Source organism: Triticum aestivum, chromosome 3B (genome assembly GCF_018294505.1).
Source record: "Triticum aestivum cultivar Chinese Spring chromosome 3B, IWGSC CS RefSeq v2.1, whole genome shotgun sequence".
In the NCBI taxonomy this organism is placed as follows: domain Eukaryota; kingdom Viridiplantae; phylum Streptophyta; class Magnoliopsida; order Poales; family Poaceae; genus Triticum; species Triticum aestivum.
This window is the reverse complement of record NC_057801.1, coordinates 227,046,690-227,054,407: the sequence shown is the minus strand read 5'-3', so window position 1 is coordinate 227,054,407 and position 7,718 is coordinate 227,046,690.

Here is a 7,718-nt window from a genome sequence, read left to right as displayed (position 1 = left end):
GAGGAGACGTGTAACGTGGAGTTTGACGAAAATAACGGCTCCCAAGTGGAGCAAAGTGGTACTTGTGATATAGGTGATGAAATTCCTCCCCAAGCCATAAGAAGAATGGGTATTGGTCAAATCCTACCCATTGAGGAACCCCTTGTGGCCGAAGGAGAAGGACAATGCTCTACTCAAGTAGAGCCATCACCTCATCAAGACCCACACGCTTCCGAAGAACAAAGTGAAGGCCCTCAACCTCGTGAACAAGACCAAGGGCAAGATCTACCTCAAGACGGTGGTGAACCTCTAAATGATGCCCAAGGTCAAGTTCTCCCCCTCGAGCAAGTTCAAGATCAAGAGCAACCTTAAGATCAAGAACAAGCTCAAGACGGCGCTCAAAATGATCAAGTCAACCCTCCTCTTTCCACACTCGAGGAGGAATTAGAGCGTCGTGCCACGAAGATTGCTTCCAAGCTCACCACCCAAGGCCATCTCATGGAAAATGTGGTTGGAAGCCTAAGAAAGGGGGTAAGCACTTGTAGACAATTGGCAAACTATTGTGAACATCACGCGTTTGTCTCTTGTGTCGAACCCCAAAAGTTCTATGAGGCGCTCGAAGACTCGGATTGCCTCAATGCCATGCATGAAGAACTCAACAACTTCGAGTACAACAAGGTGTGGAGATTGGTGCCAAGACCATCCGGGAACCACAACGTCATTGGAACCAAGTGGATCTTCAAGAACAAGCAAGATGCTCATGGGAACATCATTCACAACAAGGCAAGATTGGTAGCACAAGGCTACTCCCAAGTCGAGGGTATCGACTACGGTGAAACCTTTGCTCCCGTTGCTCGTCTTGAATCCATTCGTTTGTTGATTGCTTATGCTTCCCATCACAACTTTAAGTTGCAACAAATGGATGTGAAAAGTGCTTTTCTTAATGGTCCTATTAATGAGTTGGTCTATGTCAAGCAACCCCCCGGGTTCGAGGATCCCTACTTTCCGGATCATGTGTATCAACTCGATAAGGCACTCTATGGCCTTAAACAAGCCCCACGTGCGTGGTATGACCACCTTACCGAGTTGTTACAAGATCGTGGATTTGAAGTAGGGCTAATCGACCCCACTCTTTTTACTAAGAAGGTCAACGGGGAGTTGTTTGTATGCCAACTATATGTTGATGGTATTATCTTTGGTTCCCCTAACAAAGCTTTCAATGAAGAATTTGCCGCCCTCATGACCTCCAAGTTTAAGATGTCTTCGATGGGAGAGTTGAAGTTCTTCCTTGGTTTCGACATCAAACAAAGAAGAGAAGGAACCTTCATCAACCAAGCCAAATACACTCAAGACATGCTTAAAAGATTCAAGCTAAGTGATGTCAAGCCGGCCACTACACCAATGCCTACCAAGTGCCAACTTGACATCAATCCCAATGGTAAAGCGGTGGATCAAAAGGTATATCACTCCATGATTGGCTCCTTGCTTTACCTTTGTGCATCTAGACTGGATATCATGTTGAGTGTGGGGATGTGTGCACATTTTCAAGCCGCACCAAAGGAAAGTCACTTTGTGGCGGTCAAGCGAATCTTTCGATATTTGGCTCATACCCCAAACTTTGGCTTATGGTACCCAAGAGGAGAAAACTTCAAGCTTGAAGGTTTCATGGATTCCGATTGGGCGGGAGACAAAGTGGATAGGAAGTCCACTTCCGGAGGGTGCCAATTTCTTGGTTGCTCCTTGGTAAGTTGGTCTTCCAAGAAGCAAAGTTGTGTGTGTCTCTCGTCCACCGAAGCGGAGTATGTGGCGGCCGGTAGTTGTTGTGCTCAACTCCTATGGATGAGGCAAACTTTAAAGGAGTACGGTGTCATTTGTGACAAAGTGCCTCTTTGGTGTGATAATGAAAGTGCCATCAAGATTTCTCTCAATCCGGTGCAACACTTCAAGACGAAGCACATTGAGATTCGGTATCACTTCATACGGGATCACATTAGGTGAGGGGAGATTGAGCTCAAGTATGTCAACACTCATGATAACCTTGCAGATATTTTCACGAAGCCCTTGGATGAAGCAAGATTTCGCGAGTTAAGGCATGAGCTAAATATCATTGATTTGAGCAATGTGACTTGAACCCGTGCACCCCCCACCACACTCAACTTGTTGTCTAGTTTAGGTGTAGGCATGGACATAGGGGGAGTGTTGTTCTCTCAATGAACTCTCCCTCCCCCCATTATGCTTAAATAGATCACCTCTTTCACATTAGCCATTTTTGATGGTACTTGTGCTTCAAAGACGAGTTTTGGTCATGGGCCCAAGGATAATTCTTCGCGGTGCCATACCATCCAACTCAAACATAGGTGGCCTCAGCCACCGCCCTCTTTCCTCGAGAGGCTTTGTCACTTAGGGATTTCCTGTTGTTCCCTTGGTATGTGCTTGTTTTGTAGTTTTGGGTGTGTGTCTGTTTTTCGGTGCAAAGGCGTTTTTCTCTTGTTTGAAACCTTCGGTGTCGTGAGCTCACGGTACTACCGCGGTCGGCCACGGTATTACCGCGGCCAATCATGGTACTACCACTGATGGGAGCACGGTACTACCGTCCCCAAGCGGCAGTAATTTTTTACTGCCGCCTGGTTGAGCAGTACTACCGCCTCGGCGCGGTACTTCCGCCCGGGCAATACTACCGCGATGACCCGCGGTACTACCGCGCCGGTTCGAGCGCGTGGGGATAAGGCCGGGCAGGGGGAGTTCTAACTCGCCATACCCATTCGTCCTCTTTCTCTCCATGTCGTCTCTTCCTCTCCTGTTCTCACGAACGGAGCCGGCGTTCGTCGCTGGATCTCCTCCACCAGCTGCTCTCCCGTGATTCCGTCCGGTGGGATCGTTCCCCACCACGTGCTCTTGCTATGGACCAAGGTTTTTCCCCAAATCCTTCTCCTTTTTGATTGTGTTTGGTTCTTCTAGGTTTTGGGGGAGGCTTGTATGTTCTTGAGATTCCTAGTCTAAATCTCTGCAAGAGTAGGATGAAGGAGTGTGGTATTGCATAGGATTTACACTTGTATTGTTGTCTTGCGCTAGATCTGATCACCGTAGCACCGCCATGGCTTCGCGGTTCTTTTTCAGATTCAAATCCTGTTAGATCTGACGCGACGCGGTACTACCGCTCGTAGGGAGCGGTACTACCGCTTGCACGGTACTACCGCTTGCACGGTACTACCGCCCCTAGGGCGCGGTACTACCGCGCACCGTGCGGTACTAAAAATTTACTACTGCCCCAGCCACGGTACTACCGTGACACCGCACGGTACTACCGCGTCTGGAGCTGTACTAAGCCTTTAGTACCGCAGACCATGGCAGATCTACCGTGGCTCACATCTATCGCATGCCAACTTTCTCGTTTATCTTCTATGGGTTTCATGTGCTGTTTTATGGCCTTTGCATTGATTCTTTTCGCCTTTTGTTTTGGTGCTTTGCGTGTGTGTCTCAGGTGGTGGCTCTCGCCGGGCCAATCCCGTTCGTGACACTGGCTCCAAGCATCTGCGCAACCCTGGAGAAGTTCCCGAGGGGTCCTCTGCGTCCAAGCGCAATGTCAAGACCACCGCTAGCAAGCACAAGGAGCCCGCCAGGGGTATGGATGAGATAGGCCCTACAGAGTATGTCCGTCTCAGGCAGCTTCACCCTTATGTGACCCCTCGCTCCACTGTCAGAGGGTGTGAACTGTTCTGGAACAAGACCCAAACCCAGATCTACTTGGATGTCATCAAGAACAAGCAGAATACCTATGTGGAGGTGAAGTGGATTGATATGCACCACATGAGGAAGGACAAGTTTCGTGACTACTTTGGGGAGGCTCTGGACTTGGTGGAGCAGTTTGGAATTGAGCATGTGATCTCTTTCCACCTGGACTATGACCCTGAGATCATCTGTCAGTTCTTTGCCTCAGTGTTTTTTCACACCAATGATGAAAGGAGGATGACCTGGATGACCAATGGCCGCAAGCTGTCTGCTACCTGGAAGGAGTTCATGGATTTGCTTCAAGTCGCTGATGATGGACTTGACACTCCTGTGGGCGTTCGCCCTCATGGCAATGCTGACTCTGCTGACAAGGACAAGCTCACCCCGTTCATGGTTGAGAAGACGCTCGCCAATAGCAAGACAATTTTGGATCTCAACCCCTTTCTGGATATCATGTACCACATCTTCCGCAACTCCTTGTTCCCACGCATCGGTGACAAAGACAAGGTTCATGCCTATATGGTGGACATGATGCTTATTTGCCAGGAGGCTCGCTCGTCTCAGACTCAGCCACTTGATGTCTCTCACATCATGTGGTGTGAGCTTTGGTTTGCTGTGTTCAACCGCAAGGTGCCTATTTATGGGCCCTACCTGTTTCTGCTGATTTCGAAGACTTGGGAGAAGATGTACCCTGAGGAGGAGTTCCTGGCTCCAGACTGGATTCGCCATGAGCCCATTTGTCTGCGGGTCAAACCCAACTGGGCTAACACCGCTACTCGTGCTGAGGCGTCTGCTGCTAGGGCTGCTGCTGTTGATGAGGATGTTGCTGGCGCCGAGGGCCGTTCTGCTAGGCCCTCTCAGAGTGACTCTAGGCCATCTTGGGCCAAGAAGTTGAAGGATAAGATGAAGTCTCTTTTCTGCATGCAAGCCAAGGGCCAGTACAGGGCTCACGTGGAGTCCAAGGAGAGTCGTCGCTGGCACAACAAGGTCTTGCAGCTCTATGGCGAGGATGTGTCTGGCGGGTCTGAGGAGCGCATCAGTCCTGAGACCGAGTGGATGGAGAAGCAAGGATACAGGTGGACTGATTCTGAGGAGGAGGTTGAGGAGTCCATTCCAGCTGCAGAGGCGTCTGACGAAGAGGCGTGGGACGCCTTCTCTGCTTGAGCCACCTCTTGTGTGTGTAGGTGTCCTCTCTGCCTTTTTGGCGTCTCGATGCCAAAGGGGGAGAGAGTGTAGGGATTTGCGAGTTTGTGTGTCGTGTGTTTGCTGCTTTCAGTTGAACTCTCTATTTTTTTTCTCTCGTTTGAACCTTGGTTATCTTACCTCGTATGGTGTAAGACATATGCACTCTATCTATCCTAGCTAGCTTGTGTTATATTGTGCTACTTTCATGCTATGCTATGCTTATTATCATGTCTTGGTCTCTAAAATATAGGGGGAGTGTTGATCCTAGTTTGTGTGCCATGCAGTCCAAAGCATTCATCTAAAGTGCACACATCTAGGGGGAGCCCCGTCTATATTTTAGAGAAGTGGGGTTTGCCACTGCTCTAAATTATCTTATCTATGTGCAAATCCTGTGTTGTCATCAATACACCAAAAAGGGGGAGATTGTAAGGTCATATTTATCCCTAAGTGTTTTGGTGATTGATGACAATACTCGTGCGGACTAATCGTGTGCCTTGAGTCCCTCAGATACTTCATCATTAGGCACAAGACGGTTCGGTGCCCCTCGGAGAATGTTGAAGCCGGCGTTGTTCTACGTTTCTCTTTGGTGGAGTTGAGTCATAGGAGAGCCGTACTATTAAGAGGGGGTCCGCGTCGGAAAGGTAGGGTGGAATCACACATACACTTGTCCCTCCTTTCCTTGCACTTTGGAGCTACCCGTCGTTATCTTGGTTGTGTGGAAAACTGGCGACTACTGCTGTACTTGCGGTAGTACCGCAGGTACAAGCGGTAGTACCGCGGCGCGTCACGGTAGTACCGCCCCTTTGGTGCGGTAGTACCACGGCACCCTGGCCTAGTGCCGCTCCGGTGCGGTAGTAGGGGCGGATGTAAGTTTTTACATCCGCGCCCCTCACGGTAGTACCGCCCCTTTGGTGCGGTAGTACCGCGGCACCCTGGCCTAGTGTCGCTCCGGTGCGGTAGTAGGGGCGGATGTAATTTTTTACATCTGCGCCCCCCATGGTAGTACCGCTCATCCAGCACGGTAGTACCGCGGGGGCCCACGGTAGTACTGCTCCCTTGGAGTCGTAGTACCGTGGCCCTTCGGCCTAGTACCGCAGTGTCGCGGTAGTAGGCGCGGATGTAATTTTTTACATCCACGCCGACCACGGTAGTACCGCGCCTCACGGGCGGTAGTACCGCGTCGGGATTTTGCACCACCCTAGTTTCTACAGAAGTAGGCACGGATGTAATTTATTTCATCCGCGCCCTTCCCAGGCCGTGACGCTCCTGCCTTGCGGTAGTACCGCAAGTGGGCGCGGTAGTACTGCACAAGCGATAGTACTGCTCCCTCGTCAGGCTTGTTCCGGCCTATGCAGTTGCCACAGTAGTACCGTGATCTTCCACGGTAGTACCGCGCGGCTTCGCGGTAGTACCGCTTCCTTGGAGCGGTAGTACTGTGAGTCGCGGGGAGGACTTGTGGATAACGGTTGGATTTTTTCCACGACTATATAAGGGATGTCTTCTATCTCTAGTTGACTACCTCTTCCACCTCTAAGCTCCATTGTTGCTCCAAGCTCCATTTTCGCTCGATCTCTCTCCCTAGCCAATCAAACTTGTTGATTTGCTCGAGATTGGGTGACAAAGGCCCGATCTACACTTCCACCAAAGGATATTTGATTCCCCCCACTTATCCCTTCCGGATCTTGTTACTCTTGGGTGTTGAGCACCCTAGACGGTTGAGGTCACCTCGAAGCCATACTCCATTGTGGTGAAGCTTCGTGGTGTTGTTGTTGTTGGGAGCCTCCGATTGTTGTGGAGATTGCCCCAACCTTGCTTGTAAAGGTTCGGTCGCCGCCTTCAAGGGCACCAATAGTGGAATCACGGCATCTCGCATCATGTGAGGGCGTGAGGAGAATACGGTGGCCCTAGTGGCTTCTTGGGGAGCATTGTGCCTCCACACCGCTCTAACGGAGACGTACTTCCCCTTAAAAGGAAGGAACTCCGGTAACACATCCTCGTCTCCACCGGCTCCACTCTTGGTTATTTCGTGTCTTTACTTTTGCAAGCTTACTTATTGTTACATCTCTTGCTTGCTTGCGTGCTTGTTGATATTGCATCATATAGGTTGTTCACTTAGTTGCATATCTAGACAACCTATTTGTTGCAAAGTTTAATTTAGTAAAGAAAAGCTTAAAAATTGTTAGTTGCCTATTCACCTCCCTCTAGTCAACCGTATCGATCCTTTCATCTTCACTGATGAAGCATATGAGATTGTAAGCTACACTAATTCATCTGCAGGATGATCAACCCAAAACCACTGAATGGGTCCTCGATAGTGGATGTACAAATCACATGACTGGTGACAAGAATCTATTGATGGATGCTCCCTTATCACCGTCACATCTGAAGCATATCATCTTTGCTGACAAAGGCAAAAGTCAGGTATTGGGTCTTGGTAAGGTTGCAATCTCTAAGGATAAACACATGGACAAAGTCATGCTTGTTGAGTCCTTAGGATACAATCTCATGTCAGTCTCAATGCTTTGTGATCTTGATATGGTTGTTGTCTTTGGCAAGTATCGCTGTGTTGTGATTATGGAAGCTGACAATTCCAAAGTCTTCGAAGGATTTAGGAGAGGAGATCTGTATATTGTTGATTTCTCTACATGACCACAACCAACCGTGTGCCTACTTGCAAAAGCTTCAGAAGGTTGGCTATGGCATCGACGACTTGGTCACGCAGGAATGAGGAATATGCACACGCTTGCGAAGAAGAAGCATCTCATTGGCATTGAGAATGTCAAATTCCTCAAGGATCACTTATGCGGAGCCTGTGAAGCTGGAAA